Source organism: Diorhabda carinulata, chromosome 3 (genome assembly GCF_026250575.1).
Source record: "Diorhabda carinulata isolate Delta chromosome 3, icDioCari1.1, whole genome shotgun sequence".
Lineage (NCBI taxonomy): Eukaryota > Metazoa > Arthropoda > Insecta > Coleoptera > Chrysomelidae > Diorhabda > Diorhabda carinulata.
Genome location: NC_079462.1, coordinates 17,127,232 through 17,146,285, shown reverse-complemented (window position 1 = coordinate 17,146,285; position 19,054 = coordinate 17,127,232). Strand labels below are relative to the sequence as shown.

Genomic DNA, 19,054 nt, shown 5'->3' with positions numbered 1-19,054 from the left:
TTATATATCAAAAGACCTAAGAAATTAAATTTACTTCACTATATATATATATATATATATATATATATATATATATATATATATACAGGGTGATTGATTATTGTGATAAAGTTCAGTGCCTACTTTGTCTTTTGAGATATCAAGTTGATAGATTATAGCCACCATTAGTATTAGTTATTTCTAATTTTCAAAAAAAAATCTCTAAAACGATTCTTTTTAGTTAGTATTCATTGAATATGATAAGTACAGTATGAATCAAAACACAAATATATTTTCTCGTTTTTTTCAAATATTTTTTGTGAGTACCAGAAAGTACTACCAACACCTTTTTTTCATAAAGCGTTCCCTATATCTAAAATTATCAATTTTAGAGATATTTTGATTTTTCTGTGCAAAACAATGATTATGTTGGCTATGAAATATTTGTCACAAAAAGACATTTTTTCATTGCTGTTCGGTACTGTACAGCATGAATTGCAAATGAAAAAAAAACGGAGGATATAAAAAATAAATTACAGGAACGAAACAATAAAAAAGTACCCTGTACGAGGTCTGGTTATTTATTTGGTCAGGAATCAGATTTTTTGACACCAACTTCACACAGACTTTTGTCATGTGTAATTCCTCGTTTGAAATGTTTCTAACCGTTTGTTTATCGACGTTTACAGTGGAACTTCTTCCAATAAAAAAATAATTGGTTTACTCATAAATCTAAATACATCTCAGCATTTGAATGTTTCTCAAAAAATATTGTCCGAGTTTAATCTATTGTCCGATATTTCACCAATAACAGTGAATCGAACATTAGTTTTTGTATCAGATACAGTGATAATTGAAACATTTCCGGTTTTATTAATATCGTTACCATTTATTTTATATAATTCCTTCCTCCGCAGAGCTCCTGCGATTCCGAATATTAAAGCAGCCTGAAAGATGTTACAAATAATATCTAAGCTTACATAAAAATTTTTTGCTGTCATACTTTATGCATGAGATAATGATGGTCTGGAGCTTGCAACAGAAATTTCTTCACGGGCAATTGTTTTAGATGTTTTGGGTCTATAGCCAACTGAATTTTTCAAATATGCAATGAATTTCGTGTATTTACTGATGTCTACGTCGTTATTTACAATTAATGTGCCTTTTAGATTTGGGTAAGTCGACCAAAGTGTTAAAGACTTCTACATTTTGTATTTAGTTTCAAAGTAAGCTAGTAATACACTTTTTATAAAGCTGTTTATGCCTTTTTTAGTACGCTACTCCATAGAAGAATTATATTTATTTAAATACTGTTTCCTGGATTTTTCACGGAGAAGATTCATAGTCGCTGCAGTTATCGATTCAACAACATCTTCTGGTGTGCAGTTTAAACTTTCTTCACTATTACTCTCCATCACTAATAATAATACTACGCAAAAGCGTGAAAAAATTGATCGCTACGGTACTTTTTTTCACACTTTTTGACTGATTCAGAAATTACAATCCTTATGAATGTAAATAAATAAAAAAAACGTAAATATTATAACGAAGAAAAAGATATTTTACGGTCTCTATCACCAGGCCCTAGATTTAGCATTGAACCTATATTTACTAAGGGTATTTCAGCTAAAACTTATCAATAACTTATCCTCCGTTATACAAAATGCACAAGAAAGAAATATTGTTATAGCTAAAGCAACTAATATTTTAACTAACCATATTCATGGACCTAAACAATCTTCTGCATTTAGAGAACTATTATGGAAAACTGAAAAGTTTTCGAAAGAAAATCCAAATATAATAGTCATATCATCTGACAAAGGGAATGTCAAAGTTATAATGAAGAAACAACAATATTTTTACTTAAATAAATGACAATAATACATCATATGATGACTGTTATAAATCAATAAAAAACTTTTCATAAAAAAACAAATTGACAAAGAAACTAAAGACAACGGTATTTCTGATAATATCTGTTGTTTTATAACAATATGAACATATATAAAAAATTTTTCGGAAACTAGAAACTTCTTAATTGAAAGTTATGGTAAAAGTATCAAATTCATTTACTTCAAAGAGCTTCCTTCACAAATATAGAAAAAGTATCTTTATGTCCGGTGTCATATATTTAAGCTTTCTGCTTAGCATGTGTCTGTGTCGTAGAATGTATGATCTGCATTCATCTTAGGAATGCGGCTTGTGATTTGATATTGTTTTATACAAATGTTCCCCGAGTGAATACTTTAGTACCGCTTTTGTATTTTCAGTAAGTTATAGTTGTTTCTTGATATAGTATACTCGGATTGGAGCTTCGTTAGTGTATATTCTACATTTTCATATTAGATAATGCGAAATGAAAATAAAGCAGGTCTATTTTAATAAATATAGCTATCACTCTCGAGATCTTTACTATATTTAAAATATTTATTAATCTAATTCCTAGGCATATTTGAATTGTGTCTAATAGTCTATTTGGTGAACTAATTCCTTTATCAATAAAAAATGATAGTGATCAGTAATTTTTAAGAGGTACAGGATTTCATGTCGAAAAAAACCACAAAACATTTGGAAAAATTGATGAAATCTTCACTGAATATATATAGATATAACTATCTTCTTATTCTTCCCGTGCCTGCTTCATTCTAATGAAGGTTGGCACCATTCTTTGGAATTCCTCACGGTGTTCAGTCATGCGTATTAGATTTATGGCATCACGTATATCTCGAGGGTTTTTCAAGCATGAAAATCTTTTTCTACCCAGGCCGCGCCTGCCTTCTATATTCCCTTCCATGATCAGTTGTAACAAGGCATATTTTTGATTTCTAAAAATGTGGCCAAAATAGGAAGCTTTTCTTCTCTTTACAATGCTTAATAGTTCTCGTTCTCTGTTCGTTACTCTTAGCACCTCGTCGTTAGTCACCCGATCCGTCCATGGTATTTTAAGGATCCGTCTAAAGAGCCACATTTCAAAAGCTTCCACCTTACGCATGCTGGAGACCTTAGAAGTCCAGCCCTCAACATCATAAGGTAGGGTAGTCAAAACATTGCATTGTGTTACTCTCCAGCGTGTTATCAGGTTAAGGTCATCACTTGTGAGAAGCGACTTTGATTTAAAGAACGTGCTCCTGGCTATCTCTATTCATGTCTTAATTTCCTCATCTGGGTCTCACTCGTCATTAGCTAGCTTCTCAAATACTCAAAATGGTGTACTCTCTCTATGGGTTGGTTATTAATTGACAGCGACACGTTATTAATAACTAGTTTTAGATATTACCATGAATTTCGTTTTACTTAGTTCATTTTAAGTCCGTAATTTTCACTGATAGTATTTACTTTGTTTAATAGCTGTTGAATATCTTGAATGGTATGGGCTAGTATTACATTGTCATCTGCATATCTAATATTGTTTAAGATTTTCCCATTAATTTTAATTCCAATTTTCAGAGCCTCCTGGAAAATTGCATCTGAATATATATTAAACAGGAGCGGGGAAAGAACGCAACCCTGTCTTACACTTTTCATAATATTGATTTTTTCCGAGAGGCGGTTATCGCACTTTATCTGGGCCAATAGAACGATCAGTATAATTTAATGTTTGAAGATGATTTCATGGAAATGTTCGCCGCGGCTCCGCTTTAGATAGCCCATGCGCAAGGTCCAATTTTGGCCGGTATTCTTCAATATTGGCTTCCAGTGCGTCGATCGTTGCTGGTTTATCCCTGTTGACATTAGCCTTAGCATGGCCCCACAAGAAATAGTGCAAAGCCGTTAAATCATACAATCTAGCAGTCAATTGACGGCTCCAAACGTGAGATGAACTATTCACTAAAGGCGACTCTCAATTTAGCTATTATTTCACGTGCCGTGTGGCATGTGGCACCGTCTTGTTGAAACCACATGTCAGGCATGTCCAATTCTTCCACTTTGAGCAAAAAAATCGTCAATCACCACACGGTAGAGCTCGTCATTCACAGTAACGTTCTGACTATCGTCGCTTTTGAACAAGTACGGCCAGATGATGTCACCGGCTCATAATCCACACCAAAGAGTGACTTTTTCGGAATGCATTGTAGCTTTTGCAAGGCTTCTGGCTGGTCTTCACTCCAGATGCGGCAAGAACTCAATCTGCTTACTCCTTGGAATTTCACCGAGGAAATGAATAACTGTACCAAAGAATATAAAATGATCAAAATAGAAATAAAAAGTAATATGCTTACCATCAAAAGCATCGAGGAAACTAACACAACTACTGCGGGTACAATAATCCTTCCACCCCTTACTGATCGATACCTGACCTAGTGACGTCCAAGTTACCTTGTTTTGGGAACTTTAAGTCGCCTTTTTTTATAATCTAAGCTAAGCTGCTCCCAGAGATTCGGCACGAGCGACTTTGTTTAGTTCTACGTTTTGTATATTTTTGTGTATCTTGTTTTGTTGATGTTTATATAGTGAATTTAAGTAGTTATCGAACTTTGTCTATTATGCTACGTCATCACCATCCTTGACTCTTATTTATACTATTTTTTATAATTGAGAGAATCCTGTGGAAGGCTGAAGTGAAAGACGTATTTTTCAAATATCTACCAAACTGTTTTTTTCGAGTAATTATAACCTACTATTCATCCCTTCCCTTAAGATTACAGATTTGAAAAATAAGTGAAGGTTTTTTTAGATTCTTGTTCCCAAAAAGGTGCTTCTGTAGTACCGTTTTTCAGTAACCGATGAGAGATTTTCATCAGTTGTACCTACTTCGATCAGTTTATATGCTGCTGAAGCTGTAATTAGAAAATTATTAATCATATATATTATTACTAGTAGGCAAGCTTTCAACAATAATCACTTTCCAAATATCACTACTTGGTATATAACCGGTTTAATTGATACGAGGTGTCGACGGAACTTTTAAATAAAATGTATAATTTGGGTCAGCTCGCAAGTTGAAAATATTTTAATGATTAATAAAGCCTACAAATATATTGATTTTTATTATTTTTTGATGGAGTAAAAATTAAAACCTAAATTATATATTTTTTTGTTTCGGTTAACCTAATATAGCAATCAGTTTCATTAATATGTTGTAATTAAAGAGACCACACAAAAGGATGTTTAATTAAAAAACTGAATATATAATCGGAATTGGTATATGAAGGAGAGTGATAAGGAGAATTTGCTACTAGATGAATACATTAATATATTTGTTACTTAAAATACATTATAAAAAATCTCTCATTACAAAACATTACTTTGATGTTATTCAAAGTTACTAGTTTGGTTGGCTTTCACGTATTTACATTTAAATGCAAATTTTTTATAAAGTGCATCTGTTATGCAACATTTCAGATCGTTAATAGTAAGACTTCTTTAACCAGAACGCAATAATAATTATTTATGCAACAAGAGAGTAAAGTAATACCTTTTTTCACGAGTAGGACGGTTATTTTACTCACGACTTTCATACAAAAATTTTTCTACGTCTGTAGATTTAAAAAAATTCGACAAAACTTTTATCAATCTTTATTTTGTAATGGAAACTGTTGACCATTATTAATTTGAAATGAAGACGAAGTAACATTACTTTTGCTATTAAAATTGGCAACATTTAACGAGTAAAGAAATACCATCGTCTATAGTAAAATTGTATTAGTACTTATTGGATTGTTGGTAGGATCGTGGACATTTACAATGTTGCTTCATAGTTGTTCCCGTTTAAATTTTCCCTGCGGAACCCATTTTGTTTTTTATTGAGTAGTCTACGTAACCTTCCGCAACTGTGTTGGATTTCTACCCACCGGAATCCATTAATAGAGACGCCGAAATGTATGCATTGCATTTTCCATTTCTATACTGCAAAAAGAAATGATCTGTTTTCATATTTGTGGGTCGTTGGTTTTTATATTTTTCATAAATGTTTACCAAGTTCAATCTATTGTCAGATATTTTACCAATAACAGTAAATCGACGTTTAACACGAGTTTTTGTATCAGGAACTGTGATAATTAAAACATTTCCGGTTTTATTAATATCGTTACACAAATAATATATAAGTTTACATTTTACAAATTTACATACTTTATGCATGAGATGATGATAGTCTGGAGCTTGCAATAGAAACTTCTTCAGGGGCAAATGTTTTAAATTTTTTAAGTCTATTGCCAACTGAATTATTTTTCAAATATGCAATGTGTTTCGAGTATTTACTGATATCTATGTCGTTATTTACCATTAAGGTGCCTTTCAGTTTTGAATAAGTCGACCAAAGTGTTGAAGACTTCCAAATTGTGGATTTAGTTTCAAAGTAAGCCAGTAACAATCTTTCTGTGAAGCTGTTTATACCCTTAGCAACTAACCATAGTTGGTAAAACGCAATGGCGATGCATTCTCGAACCAATTAATCTGCATTCTTCAATTTCTGCTAGCTCGATTTATTTTTAGATCAAAATAGTGTTCACATTTAGTTCTGATGCAACTTTTTACTGATCGGGAGAGAGAACTTTTCTTATTCATTCGAGACTCTTCAGCAGTATTTTCCTACGGCAATGAAGGGTTTTTGGACAAAAAGAGCGTTCGTATTCCTTTTTTAGTGAGTGTCAATGACTCCCTAATTTTTATTGACCAATGGGTTTTCGGAACCAGTAATACTAGATCATTCTCCTCGTGTTTTTTGGTCAATCTCATGTCATTCTTTCTTTCTAATTTTATTTCCATCTCCTTCTTTTTCTTAGCGTGCCGTATCTTGATCTAGTCTAAATAACTGTCCTGCTTCTCGTATTCCAATCCATTCTCTAATATCTTCCGACAAAGAGGTTTGTTTCCTTCGAGCTCTCTTCGCACTCCTATCAATGGCGTTTAAAAGGCATTGCAGTCCATTCAAGTCGTCATACAGTACAATTGTATCGTCTGCGTATCTGATTGTATTTAATTTACCGTTAATTTACACTCCATATGATAAGTTGTGTGTAGCTTGCTTAAAGATCTTATTTGAATACAAATTAAACAGAAGTGGTGAGAGTATGCAACCTTGTCCGACTCCTATTAAGATTTTGCATTCTTCTGTTGATTCGAACTCCCGCTCTTTTACGCCAATATAATTTTTCGAAAATTCTAGTCGTAACTATCAATTCCTTTTTACCTCAATATATTTATTAACTTTTCGTGTTGTACTCGATCGAATGCCTTTCCTCGATAAAGACTGTAAATATATCTTTTCGTAGTAATATATTCAGTGCAAAAAGTGCTTCTCGTGGTCCCATCTCCATTTCCACATATTTGTTAGTATTTCGGCATTGATCACATTCAATCCTGCTTTAGGGTTAATCCGATTCGGAATCTGAGTTGTCTTCACCAGTATCTATTATCTTTGGTTCAATATAATTATATATTCACCATAATTCGTTCTCGAGCAACCAATCTTTAATAATTTTTTCGGTACATCTTACACAATTATCCAAAAAATTTTCTCTACAATTTTCCTGTCAATTCCAATAAAGAGGTACTCTCAATGAAAAGAATTTCCTTATTTTTCAGTTCGTCATTTATGGTTTTAACAGTAACAACCTAACCTAACCTAACCATTCTCAAATTAAAAGGCTTTTTTGTAGAAAAGTCAAAATACGCAATTTTTTAATTATTCTGAACCTAATATCAAAAATGCACTCATTCTTAGAAAAAATATTTTTGTTCGATATTTCATATAATATTGCTCATTTTGGAAAATCGTAGATGTTGCTGATGGTTTTTTCGTTTTTTCTTAATGATAATCATTATTCAAAAGTTCGTATGTTTGCACATCTCTTGGACTCACTAACTTCGGCAGATCAAATTTTCCGCTAGATCACGAAATGTTTTCTATATGTGCCTGTGCGCTCGATGCAGGTGCGCTCCTTGTACGCCACAATATTTACAGATGTAAAATTAAATAAAATGGTCAAATTAATTCTCAAAATAACAAAACAACACAGTAAACACAGCACCCCTCAAATTCAACTTTTACTCTGGTCAGTTAATCGTATGACCTCAATTAAATTGTTGTCTCTTTTTACTATCGCTACTATCAATTTAATGAAACTATTACGTTTGTCTTATAGTTGGTCTTATGAAAGAGACAATCATGTTTGATTTTTATTGTTAGATAAAATCACAATTATTATTCACGGTACTCCGTAATAATTATAACGATTCAGTTTTTAAATTAATTTTATCCATGCTGTTAAAAAAGACAATTCAAATAATACCGACCTCAAGGCGAATTAACCGTCTAGTCTGACATTGCAAGCTTGGTGGAAATCATAAACATACATGTATACGAGTACATATATCATAAAAGAGAAGAGGATACAACAAAAAAAATAAGGGCTCGAGCGTACACGATGTGTACGTGTTCAACCGCCTACACGATCAGGAAGTCAAGAATGATAGTTATGGATTTTGTAATTTGAGATTTGAGACCATCTAGCATGATTCCCATAATAATAATAAATGTGATTTTGGAACTGTAATTTGTAGGATAAAATTTGTGTGCCCTTTGATTGAAAAAAATCCACAAAAGAATTTACAGTGAAAAATACCGTTTACCTCATATATTTAACATAGAATTAGTGAATATAAGTAAGAACTTGATGTTCGAGGTGTACCACGTTACTACCTTAAATGGAGTATTTTAAAAAATATTTCAAGTAATCTGTAAATGTACCGAGAAGTTTTATTGGAAACTGATATTATCTGCCTTTAGAATTTGTCAGCTGCATATCGTATTGCATTATTAATTGCTACTTAAGTTTTGGTTTTATTGTTTCCGAAAATTAGCTCCATTATTTTGCATGCGTTTGAACCACTTGTCATTTTTTCCATTCTTCAGGTGTAGAGAAACGTTGACCTCGCCATTATTCATTTTGATTTACGGGAATAAGAAGAAATGTTTGTCCAAAAACTTTTTGTCTGAACTGATGTATGAGAGCCTGCAATGTCGTGATGATTTTCCTGATTTTTTCGAATACTTCTGGCAAAGAAATGCTGGTTTATCACTCAGAATTGACCGTTATTCGTTGCTCTAATTGAACAGTGGTGACATGTCTAATTATTCCTAAAAACCAAACGACCATTTGCTTCGTATGCGAACAATTTTTGTTGGATTTGTCTAAAACTTAAAAAAAACTTAACTAAAAAATACATCGTTCTCTTTTTATTGTTCCGATGTGTTTATTACGACATCGGATTATTTACTGACTATTGGCTGATAAACTAGTGTCTATTTATATACAACGGATTTCTCGATAATTCGAATTTTAGGATGTAAATAAACAAAAAGGCCTTCTTCGTTTCCATAAAAAATCACAATTGCTAGCATATAAAAAAACATCACGCAAATAGAAGAGGGTTCCGCCAAACTTTAGCTTCTATAAAATTTTGGAACAGAACTAGTTTCATGGTCTACATCAGTAGACGAGTTCGTAACAAATCCAGTTTTACACATTATGTTCGACGAAGATCAACTTTAGAGAAACTCAAAAAATAAATTTGAAATCAAAGTCTTTTTTATTTAAAATTTTATTAATATATAATAGCTGATTTAGAATACTGCAAAATCAGAAAGGTTTTTGGCAGAAATGAATTGGATTTTATAGAATCAAGATAAGATAACAAAAACTAAATGAAAAATAATAATGTGACTTATTGAGATCCTGTAGTTACCTCTTTGTCCAAAATAGATTTTCAATCATAAATTCACGTAAAGCACCATATGGTTTCAGTATTGTTTTTAGAAAAAAAATAGACAAAGTTTTCTGCTGTACAGCTTTTATTAGAGTACCACGACAGCCGATATAAGAGTCCTTTATTTTAGTTTGATAATCCGCCATCGCCTTCATTGAAAGTTTCCTGTTCGGAACCCACCAGAGCAGAAGCTAACGCAACATTAAGTCAATATTTTTGCTAGAAAGTAACTCGATAACAATATAATAGCCATTGTTCTGTGTAATTGTAGTATAAACTTCAACCATTAGTTAGTGTTCTTGTGTGTAAGCCGACCCGGTAAGATTATCATCTACGTTTAGGTAGTTGTATAGGGTGGACGAGATAGAAAATAATCTTTCATATACTCAATACAAAATTATTTGCAATAATGTACGGAAGATAGCGATAATCCCGCAATTTGATTGTCATTGTTTATTCCACAAATCGTTTTCGTCATATCAATATATTAAAGATTATTATTATATCCTTAAGAACAACATTAGTACTAATAATCAATCATATTATTACTAATATATAAGGCACTGAATCGATTTATACTGAATACACAGCTTACCTTCTATGAAGTCTCTGAAGACGATAACTTGGTTATCGAAACGCGCGTCAGACAGTGTAATCGTGAATGTTGGTGTATTCAGTTTAATATCGCCAACGATTCCTAAAAATTCAGATTTTTACAGAAGTCATTTGTGAATAAGCAGATAAAACCAAAAAGTGTTTATTCGTACCATTATTAATTATAACCTATAGCAAAACTTTTCACTGAAGTTATTTAGGATGTTAAGGCATATGCTCAAATTAATGGGAGCGATTAGAAGTTCAAATATATTTTTTACTTTTACTTGAATTCGATATAATGCAGGGGGAATTTTAGTTTTCTGGATAGGTCTGTTGTGGAGATTAGTCCAGAGAACAGAACAAAAACAGTTACAAGTGAGAAGTCGTAGTAATATGTCATGAGAAACAGAAAATTAATGAATCGAGATATTTTTGATCCACATAATATGGTTCAATATGGAAAGGCCCATGAACAGGCGAATGTTTTTATTAGGTAATGTTTCTTAATAAAAATTAGGTCAAATTAATAAAAAAGTGAAAATATAAAACGAAGGCAACTTCCTCTGTGTCAGAGGCATAAAGTGCAAGCTAGGATGATTATAATTCATTAGATGCATCACTTGCTTCTAATTAATAGGCTATATATTATACCTATAAAAGTAACTGAAATTAGATACGCACAAGTAACTTTCAAATAATACATCTACGAGGTCTGGTTATTAAATAACGAGATTGCGCGCCTAAAGGCGCCCTAGACGAGTGGGATAAAAACGACAAGTGCGTTGGGTATCTAGATATCTTGCCTATGCACGTCCCAAAACACGTTTCCGTCACTATTATAGTATTTGTGTAATAGCGGTTTGAAACGAACGTGTTTTTTTCTCGAGCCGAAATCATGTGTGACGAAAAACGTATCAATCTCAAATTTCTCGTTAAATTGAAAAAAACTCCGACTGAGTGCTATACATCGTTGCAAGAGGCCTATGAGGACAATTCTCTATCTCGTGCGCGTGTTTTTGAGTGGTGTAAGTGTTTTAGTGAGGCCCGAAAGAGCAAATCAAAATTCAAGGCAATTGAATCTTTTTTTTACAACATTAAAGGTATCGTGATGACTGATTGGGTTCCAGAAGGTCAAACTGTCAACCAAACTCACTATTGGTCAGTGTTGGCAACACTGCCACGAGTTGTTGAAGAACAACTCGTAGTTTTTGCTCCAGGACAACGCACCTGCCAATAACGCGCTATTTAGCACCGTGCGACTTTTTTTTGTTTCCGAAGATAAAATCTGCTTTAAAAGGGATTTGATTCGATGGAGGCGGTAAAGCAAAAAACGGCAGAGCTCCTAAAGGCACCCACCAAAGAAGACTTCCAGCACTGCTTCGATCAACGGAAAAAACATATGGAAAGGTTAATGGCGAGGGGAGGAGAGTATATTGAAGGGGAGCATTCGAAAGTAGAATAATTTTTATAATAAAGCCCTTTTTTGTAACCAGTCTCGTTATTTAATAGCCAGACCTCGTACTCTGAAAAAACATTTTCATCAAATATAAAATAAATCTTTCAAGGTTATGGAGTAGATTAAATATATTAGTTATTCAGGATGTTATTGGCGGAGATTGAAATCCACTTACCTGCTTTTGATCTTATTCTGATCTTAATTGTTCAAATCCAATTCATATTTGGTGAGTTGCCTGGTGGTTAGTTGAAAAAATTTGATAGGATTTATCCACAATTATCTTGTCCAGTGAGAAGCATATCTCGAACCGTTTCATTGGAGTAGTAGATCAGTTTGACAATTATAACGATAAGTTTATTCCATCTAATCATAAACTAGAAACCTTTGCGTTATTGAATTTTCTTAATACGCCTGCATTTTTTTTTCTGTAACTAAAGCCTTCATGCGGATTCTTTTCTTTTTACAATATGATCCAATAAAACTAGTCACATGTATAAAATTCTTATTTTTCTATTTCCATCATTTAATGCAAAACGCAATTGATAGCGTATTCACTCTGTATATGTCTGGCAACGAAAGGATTTCAGATATCCATGATTCTAGAGACCGATACGGATATTTTAACATCATAGATGACTATCTTCTATTTATTGAAGATAATTGAGGCTTTGCTGGTAGTAATATGGAGAAGTTATCTTTCAAAAGGTAGATGTTCGCCGTGTAGTCTATTACTACTTGTCTTGACTTAGTCACCATGTAAAGAGAGAAAGGCTTTATTGTCAAAAAAGTGTTACAATTTGTAGACAAAAGCTTGTAAAAACTAGAAAACAGACATAAAAATAACTAAATAAAGATACAAATAGAATAAAATCCCAATTTGAAGTAACAAAATTATAGGTAATAGTAATAGGTAGTAATTAGTATATAAGTTCATAGCAAAAATTGAACCAGCATGCAGTATGTCCGCAATTAAATATTATTATTAGAATGAAGGAACTTTGTGCATTTTTTCGCATTGTAAAATATTAAGCACTTAACAGATTTTGAACGTGGAGTAGGTAGATAAAGGTAGGTGGTCCGGATTGGTAAGCTTGCTTACCAATCAGGCAAATGGATTCAAAGATGAATAAGGAAGGAAGAGTCGGAATTTTTGAAAAAGTTCCTGCAGTGAGCCTTGCTGTTTAGTCGCACCACACGTACCCCAAAAAGTAAGGGCATATTGGAGATGCGACTCAATAAGAGCATAATAAACTGTTGAGGAGGTGGATAAGTTCAGTTTTTTCAAAACTGATCTTAACGCAAAACAGGAGGTACTTAAGTTTTTAGATAAGGCGGCAATATCTAACTTCCATTTCAAGGAATTGTCCACAACAAGCCCTAAAAATTTTACAGATTCACCGACGTCAACGGTGGTGTTATTTAATGAAAAAGACAGAAATGTATTTTTATATGATAAAACTTTAGTTTTAGAAACGTTGAGACAGAGAAGATTAGAATCGCAACATTATTCAAGGGCTGCTCCAAGACAATATCTAGGCGACGTCGTTTATAAATGGAAGAAACAAAATAAGGCCCAGTACTAAGCCCTGGGGCACTCCATATTCTATTGGCTTTCAAGATGACATTGTTGTATCAACCCTTACAAGCTGACTTCTGTTGGTGAGGTATGACTTAAACCATGCGAGAGGTGTTCTCCTTAATTAAAATATTAATAAAATAGATATGTACTGACTGCATCAATTTATAATAATAATATAATAAAATTTGATATAATATGATATAATAAATAGACGAAATAGTGAATCTATAAACTACCTTTGAAAGTACTTGATAAAAGTGACTTCTTGAAACTGTTTCTGCAAATATAAAGGTACGGTGTATTTGACATTTAGGTTTTCCAATAGGAACTTGACAATTTGGAATTTAGTTTGTGAACGCACCTTTTTACTTAACATCGAACTGTCACTGTCAGTTTATTTAGTAGACGTAATCTCTTCATCATTGTGAAGTACACGAACGAACAACGTCTGCAAATCTTAAAAATTTACTACAGAAATTCGGAGTCGGTGGCCGCTACTTTAAGAGCGTTAACTCCGATTTTCGGTCGTAATTCTCGTCCTAGTAGACAGGCAGTAACAAGTTTAGTGAAAAAGTTTGAGTCTACATATTCGTTGTGTGTTGTTGCCGTCCATTGAGACCACGGATTGGTCGAAGTGTCGAAAATATCGCTGCCGTTGAAGCGTCCATAGCAAATGATCCAAATCAGTCAATTCCTCGGCGTTCTCAAAAGTTGGGCACTTCAAAACTACTTTATGGTGAATTTTGCGTGAGGATCTTACTTTACACCCATACAAGATCAGGCTCACTCAAGAATTGAAGCCGATGGACCATTCGAAGCGACGTACGTTCTCCGATTGGGCTCTGGAAAATCATCTTCAGACACGAAGCTCATTTCTGGCTCAATTGGTATGTCAATAAACAAACTATGCGGTATTGAGCGGGTGAAAATCCACATGTGCTTAATGAAAAACCACTTCATCCACAAAAGATAACTGTTTGGTGCGGTTTGCATGCCACCACGTTACTGTGAATGATGAGCGTTATCCCGCCATGATTATCGATTATTTTTCGCCCGAATATATAGACTTGGACAGCATGTGGTTTCAACAGGACGGCGCCACACACAAGCCACACAGCACACGTTACAAATTGATTTATTGATGAACAAGTTTGATGAGCGTGTTATCTCAAGAAATGTTGCCGATTGGCCGTCTCGTTCGTGCGATTTAATACCTCTAGATTTTTTTCTTTGGTGCTAAATCAAGTCATTGGTCTATGCTAATAAGTCGACGACGTTGGAAGAGCTCAAAGCCTAACGCGAAATAACAGCCGTTTCGACCGAAATGTTTGACTGAGTCATGGACAGTTGGGTCCAACGAATCAACCGCTGCAAACTTGCCCGCGGTGGCCATATGAGCGAAGTCGAGTTCCATTCATAAATGTTTTGAATGTACTTCAACCTGATAATTAAAGTTTTTGAAATATCTCAAATGGTTTTCATTTTATTTTGAAAAAAAGTTGACAAGTCCTTATTGGAAAACCCCTTATTTTTATCAGAGTGATTTTTGTTAATGTAAACAACCAAACTTAATGTCTGAAGTATACAGGGTGCTCCGGAACTTGATGCAGAAATTCGGTAGTGAATAGATAACGTGAAAATAATGCTGACATAAAAAAATTTCTCATACGAACCATCATTTTTGAGTTATATATATTATAAGTCATATTCTAGATAATGTGCATTTTTATTATCAAACGCACACTCTACGTAATTAGTGTCTTTTGGAAACAAATAATTTACTTATCGAATAATTCCAAAGTAACTCGGGTGTCAATTGGTGGCGGAATTTGAGTTACTAGTTTTATTAGTATTAAACGAAGCTGTTGAACTACCAGTGCTACATTAAGTTGCAAATAATTATAGTATGAGTATAAAGGCCGCTTGACAGGATGCAATGTAATGCAAGATGCAATATTTCTTGATTAAAAGCATGCGCAAATGAAGTTCAGCTGATTGTTTCATGCAAGATCTTGACATTATCCATTTTGTCATCAATTTTATTGCATGCAAGTTGCAATCTAATTACTTTTGTCTTAACAGACTGACTTTTGTAAAACTTAGCTTTGTTATTTTCTTTTTTAAACTAGGTACAAAATATTAGATAAAATTTGAGGCTAGGAATTTGTTTACGTTTACAGTTTACAGAGACTTGCATGCAATTTCTTGCACGTTGTAATGCATTATATCAAGGGGCCTGGATGCCGCTCAAAATGATGCAATATAACGTGCAAAGCAATGCAAGACGCAATATTTCTTGATTAAAAGCATGCACAGATGAAGTTCAGCTGATTGTTTCATGCAAGATCTCGCACTTGCAATTTTATCAATTAGGTGCCATTTTTATCAATGTTTCAATTTTAGGGAGAAATGAGTTTCTATACTGTTTATATTACGTTTTATTTTCCTCGGGAGTTTTTTTAATGTTTCTTCATCCATTCACAACTAATTTTTCCATGTTTTCTAAAGCTAGCAAACTATCCATCAGACTTCAAAAGCAAGACAGAGGCAGATATAATTATTGCCAGTGTTTGAGGTTAGGAAATTGTTTACTTTTACTTTTGGAATTTTGATTAGTGTCAACCATGATGCAATGGTAAGAGACCTGCATAATATCAAACCACCCACAATATTCCTCTATATAATATTTTGATCTTGCAAGGAAATTCATACAATCTCTTGCATGATAACTTGCATCATATCAATATTGGTTGTATTATTTAGCAATTTCATAAACTTCTTATGACTGATAATTCAATAGACAGCCTTGACGTCACAGAGACGGGCGGACTTATACCGACTCCAAACAATTTTGTTGATAATGGTAAACGCCCATAAGCAATTTTTCATTTAGTGTTTTCGTGGTTTATGTGATAAAATAAGACTTTTTAGTTGAATATATTGTTGAAGAAACGTACTATTTAAGAGCTTTTTATTAGTTTTCCTCCAGGTGAGTTAATTTAACATATTAATTCTGCTTTAAAACTTGTTGAGGTTATGTCTATTTTATTTTTGTTGTGAATCTCTGTCATCTACTAATAGTCATGAGTTTTTGAGTATAAATAAATTAATTTTTAGGTTTTTAAGATCTAGGACTGCTTCAGAATGGATATGTGCTTTATGTAATGTAAACATTACATTTCAAAGCATCCATCTAAGTTTTTTCGGTTTCCAAAAAACAAGACCGAGAGGAATAGATGGATTTTAAATAAAGAAAAAAGAATGGGTCAACTTTATTTGATTTCAATATTCAGAAGAAATTTAATGTAAAATCACCAGAAAAAAGGTATGCATTTTGTTGCAGAAAGTCCATTAGTCTAATAAACCACTTTTTTTTAAGAAGCGAACTGTAAAAAATCTTGTGATAGAGCTACTACCAGGACCTTCAATCGAACCACTACCAGGACCTTCAAGTGAACCACTACCAGGACCTTTAACCAAACTACTGCCAGGGTCTTCAAAACGGGATCTTGAAGTGAACTCAATTGATTAACCGTACGGAGTTGAGCCAAAGTACGACATATTATAATTTTGAGTTTTAAATATTTTTTATCGTAGCAATATATTTCCTCATTCGACTTTTTTTGTAAAAAGTTTAGAAATTTTTATTTAAAATACATATGTATATTTAGATTTTATTTAATTTATAAATAATGACTTGATCTAATACAATTATTGTTAAAAGTAATAATAATACTGTTTTTCTAATTTAATAGAAGCCTGTAAATCCAACAACAATTTTCATAAAGTAAATAAATACCATTTGATTTCTTGTCAGTAGACTACAACCTTTACTATCATCAAATAAATTATTAAACCACAAGCAGTGTTTTAGTTTATTTTAGTTTTGTGTACAGAAAAAAAATCACTTAACTGTAGTACATTCAATACAACAATTTAAAATAGCTGAAGTTTGTTTCAAAAATCTTTATTGACAAAATTGCATTGTACATTTATATTGAAAAACACAATTTCCTGATATCCTCAGCAACAAAAATTTTAATAGAGTGGATTTTTCCAACTGTATACTCTATCTGCTAACACTGTAGAATAATCTAAAATCCTTTTTTCCTTCAATCTGTTGATTGATGCTTCTGGTACCTACCTTCAAGAGGTGTATAGGGCTTTGGTGGGTAAAGCTCTTCTGTAGATTTCACTGGCCCAACCAACCTTCGGTTTAGGTAGTGCCTTCCATGCACACGCTTTATTTGTTACAGGTATATTGTAATGCTCAAAAAGTGCCAACGCCGCAATGTGATGGCATTTCATACCCCTAGGACAAGTGCAGGTGGCTTCTTTAATGTCACCATTCTTTTCCAACACTACAATAAAATTATAACCGGATTAATTCCATATTACATTAACAAAGGCATATATACCTACCTATAGATACTTTGTACCTTTTGTCTTTCATACTAGCAAATACAGATAGCAGAGTCAAAGTCCATTTTCTTCACATGACTGGACTCTAAGGGGTTTTCACCCTTTTTTATAATTTTGTTGTCATCTGTAAAAGCACTGATGCTGAAAGTTTTAGGACATGTTTAAAAGCCATTATTTTCTCAACAACAAAAGGAACTGCAAATACAACAAACAAAAAGGTACTGCAAAAATGAAATAGACATAACCTCAACAAGTTTTAAAGCAGAATTAATATGTTAAATTAACTCACCTGGGGAAAAACTAAAAACCTCTTAAATAGTACGTTCCCTCAACAATATATTCAATTGAAAAGTCTTATTTTATCACATAAACCACGAAAACACTAAATGAAAAATTGCTAATGGGCATTTACCATTATCAACAAAATTGTTTGGAGTCGGTATAAGTCCGTCTCTGTGACGTCAGACTTAGGCTATCTATTCTTACCCGCCTCCAAACTTTGTCGATGGAATCAGTGATACCAGAACCTAAACATGTCATGGAAAATTTTCTATAATTTCTTGTAAATATATGATCACATCTTGACCAATCAAGATATCTTCATTACTGTTTCAGAAATTAAAATTGAAAAGTCCGGGATAGTAAACATTTGAGTAACGTTATTTCTCTTTCATTTTTTTCAAGTAGTTGTAGAATTCTGTGATAATTGGCCGTCTAATCTGAGAGAAAAACGCAACGTGTATATGCCGTTAGTAAGTAGAAATCGCATTGGCGCATCAAGAAGTTATTGGCAATTAAAAAAGATCCTATATTCGATTCAAGTAATTTGCCTTAGCTTTTTTCAAATTTCGATTCTTGCTTATGTCTATAGTAGTCAAAAGATTAAAAGCGTTCGAAAGGTTATAAATAATTGAAAATGTTTTCGAATAATTTCAATCCGGAATTTTGAACCGAAATAAAAATCGTAAAATAATTAACAGAATATTTGTTTGTATGTCAAAATTTTTGTTGTATAATCTACTTTCAATGGTAGCTTCATTCATCGCATGGTGTCCATTTAGCACTTTTCAGCACCTTCCGCCAGGTGTTCTGAACAGTCATAGTACATTAATTTTCAAATAAACAAGGTTCTTAAGATAATTTGTTGGGCGATAGTCATAGTTGCTGTGATGGTATCTGTCAATACGGTCACCGACTAAGGATATGACTACCCTTTGGAAGTATTCTTGCTCAATCATTTGGAACAATCACGATTCATTTCTCGAGTATTTGCAAATCAAAATATATTTTAATAATATTTACATAATATG

The 19,054-nt window shown here is 33.0% G+C and overlaps 1 protein-coding gene and 1 long non-coding RNA gene across 3 annotated transcripts in view; both read left to right on the top strand.

Annotated features, from left to right (window-relative positions):
• LOC130891674 (serum response factor homolog) overlaps nt 1-19,054 on the top strand; it is a 255,795-nt gene that overhangs the window by 181,277 nt on the left and 55,464 nt on the right. The gene's annotated exons all lie outside the window — the stretch shown is intronic.
• Nucleotides 16,221-16,870, top strand: LOC130891676 (uncharacterized). Its single transcript, XR_009058943.1, has 3 exons — nt 16,221-16,311; nt 16,440-16,647; nt 16,702-16,870. It is a non-coding gene; the product is annotated as an uncharacterized LOC130891676 (long non-coding RNA).